The following is a 13,642-nucleotide window of genomic DNA, read 5'->3' as shown; positions in this document are numbered from 1 at the left end:
CTGGAGATCTCATCAGTCAAGATAAATCAAATACCTAAAACGCTCAATATCACAAAGGTACAAATCGTCTCACTTTATTTTTTATTGCTTTTACTCGTACGTTCATTAGAAATCATTTATATTACGTGTTTTTTTAACTATTATAGAAATTATTTCACCTAATTCATGCTTCTTAGAAATTATAATGTTAATCTATGCATTTAGTTCAACTCAGACCACATCATGTTGGCATTCAGCAATTTAGTGGCGGAGCTAGGAATTCAAACAAGGGGATTCAAAAATCAAAATTCGTATGCCAAGAGAATTCAACAATTTATATATGTGTGAAGAAAAATATTTTACCCTATTTACATAGTATAATTTTTTCAACGAGAGTTCAATTGCACTTGTTCAGCATCAAAGGAGCTAAAACAAAATACATTTTATACAACTTGAGGTGCTTAGTTTGGAACACATGTTAAGATGTTGGCATACAAAATTGTGGAAGTACAAATGTCAATTTATGTGTTAAGCTTTTACTTAATGAACAAGAATAAGAATTAACAATATAGATCATGTGTTGCAAACCAAACATTGCAATCTTATGGGATTATCTCGTTCCTTGTTTAAGTGATTGAATTTTCTCTCTTTCCAGTTGTCATGATCTTTCTTTCATCTAGGTTACTCTTTTTCTTAGGACAATCTATCGTACACTACTCACACTTAATTGGGTCAATTTGTCCTTAAGATGTTGGTGTGATGGTGTTATGGTTATTACGGTCGGCGATGTGTCGTGTGTTGATATAGTGGATAGAGTGCCGGCGACAAGTAATATTAGAGCAAATAACAACAGGATGAGTAAAATTTCGTGAAAGATGTGAATAAGGTTGAATGAACTAACACCCAACTAAACTTGCACCAATTTTAGAAAGAGGTCGTGTTTAAATATAATATATGTGTTCTGATCACATAGAGGTGTTAAGATGGAAGAAGTAAAAATTGAACTGTCGGCCTAAAAAGTCATGCAAATATAGGGGGCCGTTAGGTCATTCTAGCTATAACAACAACAACATACATAATATAATTCACAAATGGGGAAAATGAGTTTGTTTTCGATAGACTCTCGGCTCAAAAAAACAGTAACAGCAACATATATGAAAGCATGAGCAAAGAACAACATGATAGAATGAAAATCGAAACAAAAGAGATAACAAGTAGTACTGATAGGGAACTAAGAATGAAAAATACGAAAATAGTAAATTCATAAAAAATGAAACTAATACTACTATATACTACTACTACTGGTAAGTAAAGCCAAATGGGTAAGCACATACTACGAACTTTCTACCTTAGTCCTCGACTTCCACACTCTCCTATCAAGGATCATATCCTCGGTAAGCTAAAGATTTGCCATCTCGTGCCTAATTACCTCTCTCGAATACTTCTTCAGCCTACCTCTACCTCTCCTCAGGCCCTCCAACGCCAGCCTCTCACATCTCCTCAGTTCTCACAGGGGCGTCTGTCCATCCCCTCTTGACATATCTGAACCATCTCAATCTTACTTCCCGCATCTTGTCCACCACGGAGGCACTCCAACTTGGTACGGAATATATCTATTTCTGATCATATCTCTCATAGTAAGCTCACACATCCATCTCAACATCCTCATTTTCATAACTTTCATCTTTTGCCTATAAATAAACCAGATTATTTTAGAGTAAATAAAAAGAAATATATTTAAAGGCTGAGGTATGAGTGTCTAATTAGATTAATTAAGACCCAAATAAGTGAAAACAAGCACGGTTTAAGTCTCTCGCTAAATGATATGCAAAGGCAGGGGTGGATGTAGCTCTTTGCTAAATTAAAAAAAAAAAAATAGTCAAAATAATGATGTATCAACTGTGTACTTTATATTATTTTTCCCTTACATGCAATAACTATTTATTTCGATCATGTACTTTATTTTCGTGGGTCAAATAGTAAAAAAAACTTGGCTAGAGCTCTATTATGTTTCGCCAAATTAAAAGTGCAACCAAAATAATAGAATTGCAATTGTGTACTTAACTTTTAGATGTAATGACTATTTATTTCAATTTTGTATCCTTTTCAGGTCAAATCCGTAAAATATACTTGGTTAGAGTTTCATTATATTTATCCAAATAAAATTGTTTAGTCAAAATAATAAGTTCTGATTGTATATTTATGTTTATATCTTTTTTATAGATAAAATGACTATTTTTTTTAATTGTGCATATATTTTTTCGGGCCAAATTTGTAAACAACATGTCTGGAACTCCGTTACTTTTTAGTCAAAATAATAATTAAAAAAAAAAAAAGTTAGCATAAGTAATGAAGTTTCTGCCATTTTTTTTTTTTTGGGAAAAGGGTCAAAAATACCCCTTTACTTTGGAAAAAGAGCTAAAAATATCCTCCGAACTTATTTTGGATCAAAAATAGCCCTCCACCCTTAAAGTTTTCAAATATACCCCTGTCTTGACGGAAATTATCCCCCAAAATAACCCGGAATAATTTTTTAAACCCGCTCCATCATTTAAACCCGACTCAACTAAATAATAACCCATAAGATCCCCTTATTCCCCCAATTCCCTCAAACTTCAAACCTACGTATTGGGGGAATAAGGGGATCTTATGGGTTATTATTTAGTTGGATCGGGTTTAAATGATGGAGCGGGTTTAAAAAATGATTTCGAGTTATTTTGGGGGATAATTTCACAAGACAGGGGTATATTTGAAAACTTTAAGGATGGGAGGGGTATTTTTGACCCAAAATAAGTTCAGAGAATATTTTTAACCCTTTTTCCAAAGTAGAGGGGTATTTTTTACCCTTTTCTCTTTTCTTTTTTTTTATAACTTTGACCCGAAAAATATGATTAAAAAAATAGTGAATTTAAAAAGTACAAAAATATCTTTTGTTTTTTAAAAAAAAAAAAAAATCTAAATAGCATGCGAGCGTATATCATTTTCTTGAGATGAGAACATTTGGAGTAAAAGCTATTAAATAGCCAAATTCAAGGAATAATTAAGATTAGACAAAATTTAAAATTTAAGGAGGAAACTAATAATTCGAGTCGAAGTTTAGAAGTATTTTGTAGGTACTCTACCTACAAATTATATTCCTTTTTAGTTTATTTAGCCCAATGATAAAGTACATAAGACCATCTAGTACTTTGAAAAACTACTATTTGGGGGAAAAGGACCAATTTAACCGATTTTAATACTAGTACGAATTTGCAAGACTGGTGGGACTCTGTATATTATACGTAGTTGCCTGGGTGGGGATAGCTCTCCACATTGCATCAGGCACATGACTTGGACACTTTGCCTGAGTTGCATTGGTCCTGTTAAAAAAATGATTAAATTATCAAGCACAAGAAGCTCGAGATGAGCATTATATTATTTCAAACTGTTCATTAATTAAATTAAAATGCTCCATTTTAAACCTATAAGGTCAGAGGGAATTCTGCTTACCTCATTTTGGTTCTTTATTACAATAATGCAAAAAGTTTTCTGTCCTCATTTCGCTATGGAGCCCTCCGTTCATTTTTACTGGTCAACTATACTAAAAGTAGATGCTTACTTTTACTTGTTCAGTTTGAAATATTGAGAGATAATTTATCATTTTACACCTATTTACCTTTATTGCTAAGTACTATTCATTTTTCAATATTTGGACGACTTATAGTAATTAAGGGTGATAGTAAAATTATCAATTCATTTATTATTTCTTTAGAGGTGTGTCAAGTCAAACATGAACAAGTACATATGGATGTAGAAAGTATATTTCAAAACCCTGGAAATCATTGGAAAACCCTGGAAATCATTGGACTGACTAATTCAAAAACTCGAGTTGTACAAAGTTTCTAGCGCTTTACTACATCCGTTTACTTTTACTTGTCGCGATTCGTTTCTCGAGAGTCAAAACTACATAGACTTTGACCAACATTTTAAGATGATTTTTTAATTATATTAAGTATGAGAAGAATTGCAAAGTATAGTATTTTTCGTATAGTTTTAGGATATCTAAATTTTAAGTTTAAAATATTGAAATAATCTAATTCAGTTTAGCTCTCGAAGATTAGTCAAATTAACTCTTGAAAAGGGAAATGTGACAAGTAAAAGTGAACGGATGAATTCGGGGAGTAAAAGCTTTTTCATTATGAGGTCCGAACATGAAATCTCTGGTTAAGGGTGTAGGACTCTCTATCCCACTACACCTCTTAGTGTCATTAATTTGATTAGGATTAGGTCATGTTGAAAAAATTATAAATCTGGAACTCAATTTTTTTTTGTTGAATTCAATTAGTGATCCTTTCTGCACAAAGTTGATTTAAACAAACTAAAAAGAATTCAATGTGTACCTTAATCTATCAATAAAGGACAAAATGTATTCTCTAATTGTAACCATCGAAAATGGGGAGCAAAAGGTTGTATCATGTATGTGTTGTTACTTTTGCCACTATTTTAAGGAAAATTGAAAAAGAAGGAAAAATAATTGAGGAAATTGAAGGTGTTGACATGAAAAATGTTGACGCTTGAGCTACCAAAGCTTGCTAGAAATAAATTTAATCATATATATATATATATTAGGATCTTTTCACAAAAGTTGGCTTTTGCATGTGAAAGCCACTACTGATCAGTCAAAGGTGTGATGATACTACAACTTTCCTTTTCTAATCCATGGGCATGATTGTTAATTACTACTTCATCTTAATTAAATGTATAATTTGAAATAATTAGTTTTGTTTTATATTATATACATTGTTATTATTAAGAAGTCAAATAAGATTTTATAATTTTTAAGATAAAAGTTATGAAATCTAAAAAGTTTAAATTTTTAAATCAATAATATAACACAATATCCAAGTATTTGTGAAAGAAAAAATAAGATGTCTAGATACATAGTACCAACGAAAAGAAAAGAAAAACATTACGTAAGGGGTTTGGTCGGAGGAATAAGTATATTAATCCAAATGTAAAATTTGGAATTAAACTATCGTACGTTTAATTGTTATATTTTCATATTTTTTTATTTATGTTTAGTTAAATAAGCATCACACTCCTCCACCAGAATTGTATTCAGTTCTGAACCAAAAATAAAAGAGTTAATTCAATTGCACGGACAGATTTGTTACATGATAAACTAATCATCAATGAGAATATTATTTATTGAATGATATTATTATTGTTATTATTTAATTTTTAAATTATAATCTCCGCATTGTATTATGATTCTAATATAATTTGTTAGTAGAATTAATTGACCCCTTATGTTTGTATTCTGTACTACGCATTCTCGAAAAAAGGAAGAACCTCGTACCGTATTCAAGGAATATCTCAGCTTCGCAGTGGCCAACAGTCTTTAAGATTGTAAGCCCGGTCAGATAAAATCTCATGAATATTACGGGAGTATTTGGTACCAAGAAAATGTTTCTTATGGAAAGAAAAAAGGTGTTCGAAAATGTTTTCCATGATAATAAGTGAGTTCTTTATTTATTTTATTGTGCTCGCACATAAAAATATTATCTTAAAAATATTTATATATAATCTCGACAGATTTTATGGAAGGTGAGGGTTACGGGTGTGGGAGCTACATGGAAGTGATGGTAAAGAGGAGGTGCGTTGGAAGCTGGGCGCAGGATACAATCAAAGTGAAATGATATTTGTGTAACTTGATTTTCTATTTCTACCCTTAAAGTCATTATCCTCAATTTTAAGAAGCTTATTTTAAGAAATATACTACCTCCGTTTTAATTTATGTGAACCTTTTCAGAGTACGAGCGTCAAACTTTATAACTTTGACTGTAAATTTTGACATAAATTTTTCAAGTTTATAAAAATAAAATTTATATATTTACCAACTATACAAAAAAGTTATAAGTTATGATAATTTATAGTTCAAATAACTTAGACTAAATGTAAGGAAAACATAATCAAAGAAGTATCTTGCAGACTCTCCAACAAGTAATAGGTCAGATAAATTGAAAGAGAGAAAATATACTTTAAAAAATTTGACGAACCAACCATTAAAAAATTAGGAAATATATTTTCCGATTTCCAGCCTGCCGAAGACACCTAAGTCTCTTGTACTTTTCTATTTTTGGTTTAGATTTCTTGTGGAGCCAAAGTAATGAGATTTGAGTAAAAGTATCATATATCAAAACAAGTTCTCATTTTGCCAAAGTATCGCGAGATAGGGAGGAAAGAGGCAGTGTGGAGATGTGCTTCTATGTCAGGTGGGCCCATCTTCAGCAGCCACCTGTCTCCTTCATGTTTTTAATACTCTCTATCCCGTAAGATGGTTTATTTGGACAATTATCTTACGTATTAAATAAGTTATTTCTCATTTCTTATATAAAATATTATTCCCTTCATTTCAATTTATGGGAACCCATCTGATTTAGCACAAAATTTTTAAAAATAAATAAGACTTTTAAACTTATGGTGTTAAATGAATCAGATATATTTTGTGTGACAATAAATCATTGCATAAAGGTAAATTGTTTCCAAATATAGAAAGATGTCATTTTTTTTACACAAACTAATAAAGAAATAGATTCACATAAATTGAAACAGAGAGAGTATATATTATATTTAAGTAGCAAAGGAGGACTAACACAATATTGATACAAAAAGCTATATGAGTTGTATACTAAATTTGAACTTATTTTAACTGTACTTATTTCTTTCCTTTTTTTCAGTTGTGGGTCTGCTTCATTTAACAAGCACTACTACTGGTTTGCCACCTATTCTTTGTACATGTATATTCCAATTTTACGTTATCATATTTTCTTTACTTCTACATTTTATTTTATTACTCTATTATAAAAAACACATGAAATTGTACTCTAAGCAGGGAGTAACATGTGTACATTTCAAAAGTTTAACGTTAATTCTATCTCGTAGTGTCTCAATTGACCTTTCATTTGGCATATAGTCCCTCTATGCATATAATTCCTCTATCTCAATTTAAGTGTCTTAAGTGGTTCTAAATTAAAAGTATCTATAATATAATAAAATATTATTTGAATCTTGTGATCATAAACTTGACATGTAGGATGTTTGAATTGTCAACTTACTAAATATAAAAAGTGGCGGACATAACCAAAATAAGACAAATTTTAATAACAGTTGAGAAATTAAGGAGAAAAATAAGAATAAAAGAAACAAAATATGGAGAATCACTAAGGAGAATCGCGATATCGTTTGCAAAATATACAAACCATAAAGATTAACTAAAGTGAGTAATACTTTTCATCTTCACTATTCTGGTGGTCTCTCAGGCTTTCTTCTACTTCTTGGGTCTTTACTCGCTTGATCTAATTTTTCTTTGGGCTGCTTGATGGTTCATATAGTTGGTACTTAATTTGAGATTATCTTTTAATTTTTCCTATTTAAATTAGAATTTTGGTGAGTTTATTCTATAAATTTATTTGTTAATTAGATCTAACACAGTGTCTCAATTGTCCTTTCATTTCCTTCATTTGGCATATACTCCCTCTGTCTCAATTTGAGTGTCTAAGTTTGACTAGACACGAAGTTTAAGAAATAAAGACAGACTTTTGAATCTTGTGATTCTAAATTAAAAATATGTATAATATAATAAAATATCCTTTGAATCTTGTGATTATAAACTTGACATGTAGGATATTTGAATTGTCAACTTACTAAATATTAAAAAAAGGCGGACATAATTAAAATAAGATAAATTTTAATAACAATTGAGAAATTAAGAGAAAAAATAAGAGGAAAAGAAACAAAATATGGAGACTCACTAAGGAGAATCGCTGTATCTTTTGCAAAATATACAAATCATAAAAACTAACTAAAATAAGTAACCAAATTAATCATGTTGGGTCCAACATACATAATACATATATATATATATATACATATATATATATATATATATATATATATATATATATATGTGTGTGTGTGTGTGTGTGTGTGTGTGTGTGTGTGTTTAATTAGACGTAAAATTAAAAATAGAAAGATTTTTAAAATTTGTTATCTCAAATAACTTATACTATTTGCGTTACAAATCTACTCATGGGTAAGATAAAAAAAAATTTAAGTTAAATTATATAAATATGTATTTGTTTTGAAACTAACTAAAAGAGAAAGTAAATTTGTGAACTGAAATATGTCATAATTTTAAAATTACTTTTTAGCGAAAGTAAAATGAAAAATATTAAGTTATTTTAAGATATGTAAATATACTACTCGCCCTATCCCAATTTACACGACACTTTTTCCTTTTTAGTCTGTCTAAAAAAGAATGTCACATTTCTATATTTAGAAACAATTTAACTTAATGAGATGATTACAATCACATAAATATTTAAAGCTTATTTTTGGACCACAAATTTCAGAAGTTCTCATTTTTAATCTCCATGTCAAATCAAATGGTGTCACGTAAATTTGGAGTGAGGGAACACTATTTCTTGAGAATAAATTAATACTCCCTCCGTCTCAATTTTTTTTTTTGTTTGTTTACACACCTCTTAAGAAATACTATTAATTAAGAAGGGTATTTGATTAACTTTATACTTATTTATGTTAAGTTATAATCTCCCTCCATTAAAAATTTGCTCTATTTATATATTATCTCTATTAATAAAAAAAATTACTCAGGATAAAATTGAAAAAAATAATTAATTGTGCCTTTAAATTTTAAAACTACAGTACAAATAATTTGAGACCAGTAAACACGATAGTTATCAATTTGACACGGATGGCGTAATGAAATAAAGGTCACATAAATTAATACGGAGGAAGAGATATATTCGTTACACTCGCTAGTCTGATCGCGTGACATAACGCGCTGGTACTTTCTGGGGGGAAAGTAAAAGGAACTTATGGTGGGCACGTCATAAGGATAGAAGAAAATAAAGTGCCATCGCTATCGTTCTTGTTTTCGGTTACAGCGCGTGGGAGTTTTATTAAGACGCAAGGTTTTGTACTTTTGTTCCAAGTATCCAAACCGATGAAGAAAACAAATTCCAAAATGAAGAAAAAGGACACGAGATATTAATAAAAACTCAAATAATGACTTGTCTAACTACATTTTCAATCTTTTAAGATTATTCACGTTTTTCTCCGGAAGATATTTAATAATACTACTAATTATAGATTATTTTGTTTAAACTCTTTATCCTTCATTTAAAGTTTAAATGCTTCACTTAAACACCCCATTTACTAGAGCAAGCACTAGTAAAAAATCACAAATTTCTCACTGAAAATGTACAGTGGATATTTCCATAGAAATCAGTGCAAAAAGAAAAAAAATAGTAATGTTTTCACACGGAAAATCCTAGATTGTTTTCAGTATTTCAATAGGAATCTATTTCACACCATGTGTTTTCACAGTGAGCTAGTTTGGTGGGAATGAGGTGAGAAAAATAATTGAAGAACAAATTTCTCACTGATTCGCGATGGGAAAAACCTCTGATTCTAATAGTGACGTCGACTCGAGAGAAAAAAAGTAATATTACTTCTTATTTTTCTTGAACTAGAATATTAAATAGTAATTCTCTAGAGTACTTTCATTGTTACATACTATATACATCCAATTCTTGGTCTCTAGAACTTAACAGTGGCGGACTTAGGATCTAATGGGCCTGAGTGTCCACCTTAAAATCAACAAAAATATATTACTTTGAGTGGAATTCGAACTCGGCTCCTTCATGGCTTAGCCTAAAACCTATTACCTTTTAACCAGAGTACCAAAATCTTCTATTATTTTTTTGGTGCTATTTATTATTTTATATCAAACTTTCAATATTTTCTATATGTCTATATAAAGTATCCGTCACGATTAATAGGTGCTCGAGCACAAATATTACTACATGGGTCCGCCCTGCTTGTGTAGACTAGATTTGTATAAAGACATATGGCGATTCCGATAAAACAGATAAGAATTTTAGAAAGTAGGCATTACCTTATTAGATTCCAAAAAAAAAAAGGTTTTTATTTGAGATATAGTCATATAGAGGAAGAAAATATACTGATCTATTTAAATTCTCGAGCCTATAATGCAAATGAATACGGTTCTATTATGTGATGATGTAGCTGCATTAATTAAAGTGTGTTGAGAGTGACGTGAGTAAATAAGTACTTTAAGAACAAGATAAATTGGAAAATATAAAAAGAAACAAAAAAAGATATGCGAAACTCTTATTTTATGAGAATTTGGTCTAAGTTTCAATGATTTTGTTAATTCGATCCTTTAGTGATATTTGTTGGTGAAAATATCACAGTTACGGTTAAAGAATGAAATGAACAACAAGTAACTAAATAAATAATGGGCTAAGGCGAATTTGCAGGATTGTCTTCACTGGGGGTGGTCTTTAAGTTTTATCCCTCAAAATGGTGGCCTTTAAATTTTGTCTTTCAAGCAGAAATTCTACCTTGCATGGGTAGATTTGCGAAATTCTGCCTTGCGATTTTTTTTTTACTGAGCTGGGATTCGAACCCACAACCTCGGGATATTAGGCGAAGGGCAAAACTTAAAGACCACCAATTTGAAGGGCAAAAATTAAAGATCACCCCAAATGAAGGGCAATCCGCGAAAAAAAAGTAGATATCTCGGTCTCTTTAAGAAAAAATTAAGCCCCATTGCGGTATAATCTTTAGCGGTTCAACAGTCGTAGTCTAACTTGTCCTTTTCATGATTCAACAATACGACAACGTTGTGTGACTCAAACAACTCCGGACTAACTGACGAGTCCAAAGCTCCTCCATTAAGAACACATTCCTTCAACATCAAAATACTACTTCTTTTTGTAATGAATAAGTTGGAGATTTAATTTTTTTTTCCTTTTCTCAACTTTACACCAACCTCACTTTTTCCATGAACACTACAGTATAATATTTTTTCCCACACTTCTCATATTTCTCATGCACCATACAATATTTCTCATTACACAACTCTAGAAAGAAACACCTCTATATATATAGGTGTAATTTTTTTTCATAGAGTAAATTAGAGAGTAGTAGGGTATTAAGTGAGGTAGAACATGTATAATATTCAAGTCTTAGTGGGATAATTAGTGGTGAAATATGTCAATTGTCAGTGATTACATAAGTTACCCCAAAAAATAATGCCACTTTCACCACTTCGCATACAAATTAATATTATTATTTTGACATTAAAATGCATTTTTTCTCCAACAATATTTGATACAAAATTGACTATTTTACCGAAAACATGTTGAGCAAAGAGAAAAATCACTGCGCCTCAATAAGAATTGATATTTGCAATATAAAAATTACGACTGTTTCATTAAGAACACATTGTGCGAAGAAAAAAAAATTAGTGCGACTCATAAAGCATTGACATTCGATACAAAAATTTATGATTATTTTACAGCTGAAAACACATTGTGATAAGAAAAACATTAGTGCACCTCAATAAGCATTAAAAAAAAATATTCAAAGTTTTTAAACTATTTTACTGAAAACACGTTTTGCCAATAAAAAAAATTAGTGGATCTCAATAAGCTAGCACGGCAACGCTGAAAAAAGGTTAAAGATGGGAAATTTGAAGGCCAAAGGGCCTATCACATCGCGGTGCTTTATAGTGCCGTGATAAAACCATTGTGACCAATAATTTTAGGGTTTTTGTGTTTTTTTCTTTTTCTTTTTCTTTTATCATGTATCTTACTTACTCCCTCCGTCTAATATTATTTGTCGCCTTTTGTTTTACACGCCTCTTTAAGATATATTAATTAGGAGAAGCTTCTAACTACATTATCCTTATTTATTTGTCAAAGTTATAATTTCTCTCCATAAAATGCTTAGTCTATTTATGCGTCATTTTCATTATCGCAAAATTCTACTAAGATTAAAATGAGGAAAAAAACAATTAATATTGCATTTATCTTTTAAAACGACAGATAACTTAATACATCTATACTTAGTAACCACAATTGATAATTTGAGACGGAGGGAGTATAAACATAAATGTCCATGTTCAAGTTTGGCAGTGAGAATAAATTGGGACGGCTTGAAGAGCCCACTCCATATTCAAAGAATTTTTAAATATTCTCATAAACTTTAATTAAGTTATTCACTACGGAATGCAAGTTATTTTTGTCAATTGATCTGTCAATTTATTAGACCAATATGGGACTTAATGGGAATCAGCGTCATCCTCGTGGACATGCACATATGTATCATGTATGCATCATCGTCATTTATTAGTTCCTTTTAAAGTATGGAATAGTTGCAATATAATTAGTGTGGAGCGAAATTTTCATTTGTAAATACAAAATGAAGAATCAAAGGTGGCTGCGAAAACTCTCAAAGAATGAAAGAAATAAACATGCATAATAACATTCTTGGATCAATTGATTTTGTAGTTCTTTACAAATATGTCTTTAATTTATATACATATTATATATGATCTGAAAATAACATATCAAAATTTTTTAACAAAATTATTTTCTTCTGTTCAAATAGTAAAGCCTATTTTAACCCACATAGTTTTGCAATCTCCTTAATCCTTACATACACCAAAACTATTCTAAAGTGCTAAAATGCTACTATACGTCTTAGCGTTAATATGGTTCTATATTCTTTTATTTTACTGTAGAATTAAGTAAAGTAATAGATTGACGAAAACAAGAAGTAGAAATTAAACACGTAGGCCATAATGAAAAAAGATGGCAGCTATCACGTCATGGGTTACATCCTCAATTATATATAACAGGACGACCAGTACCGCTGGATAAGATTTCAAAGCAATTTTCATCCCCCGCTTTTGTTGTTGGATAAAATAAGGCATAGCTAGGTTTATATATAATACTCCCTCCGTTTTAATTTATGTGGAACATTTTTGAGACAGATCAAAAAGAAAATAGTGTCACATAAATTGGGACGAAGGGTGTAAATTAATAACATAGCTAACCAAAACTTAAATTGGATTATTTGACTCCGAACCTCCCGAAAAAGTTGATGACTCTTTAGCAGATGTCTCACTAATTTTTAGGGATCGACTGGAAAGATTGTCGCGATACTATAATATAACATTTTTAGGCTTTTAACCACATCAGAAAAGTATGATCTAAACTATCAATTTTCGACTTAAGGCAACATTTTAGTGGTCTAAACAAGCTTAACATTTATCCTAAGGCTACGCTTTTCTTGAGATGAAGACAATGGTTTACAAAAAAAAAAAAATCCAACCGATCGGCCAAAGTATTAATGATAAATAAATAATAAAAATTATTCATTTTTATTAGTTATTAATAAATTTAAATTGCATGAACTGTTAGGTTTTTGCCCTAATTTTTTTACCATATTTGGATTTTACCTTTTCTTGAAGGAAGGGAAAAGAGTTTATCATAATTGATTTTACTTTTTCCAAAATAAAAATAAAAATTTTCCATATTTGAGTAACCCTTTTCTTATAAGAAAAGATTTGGACATCTATAAATTGAAGACTTCCATCCCATAACTAAAAAACACAATAGCATCCACAATGTAGTCATTAAAGAGTCTTGTTTAGAAGGAGATTTTTCTCTTAATAGATTTTATGCTTATTTATATTAGTTTTTCAATATGTAGGTAATTGACCAAACTCATATCATATTGTTAAAGTCTTTTTTTTATAGTTTTTTTTGTCATCAAATTTATCGTG

This window comes from Lycium ferocissimum, chromosome 7, assembly GCF_029784015.1.
Source record: "Lycium ferocissimum isolate CSIRO_LF1 chromosome 7, AGI_CSIRO_Lferr_CH_V1, whole genome shotgun sequence".
Classification (NCBI taxonomy): Eukaryota; Viridiplantae; Streptophyta; class Magnoliopsida; order Solanales; family Solanaceae; genus Lycium; species Lycium ferocissimum.
Note: the sequence above shows the minus strand (reverse complement) of the source record.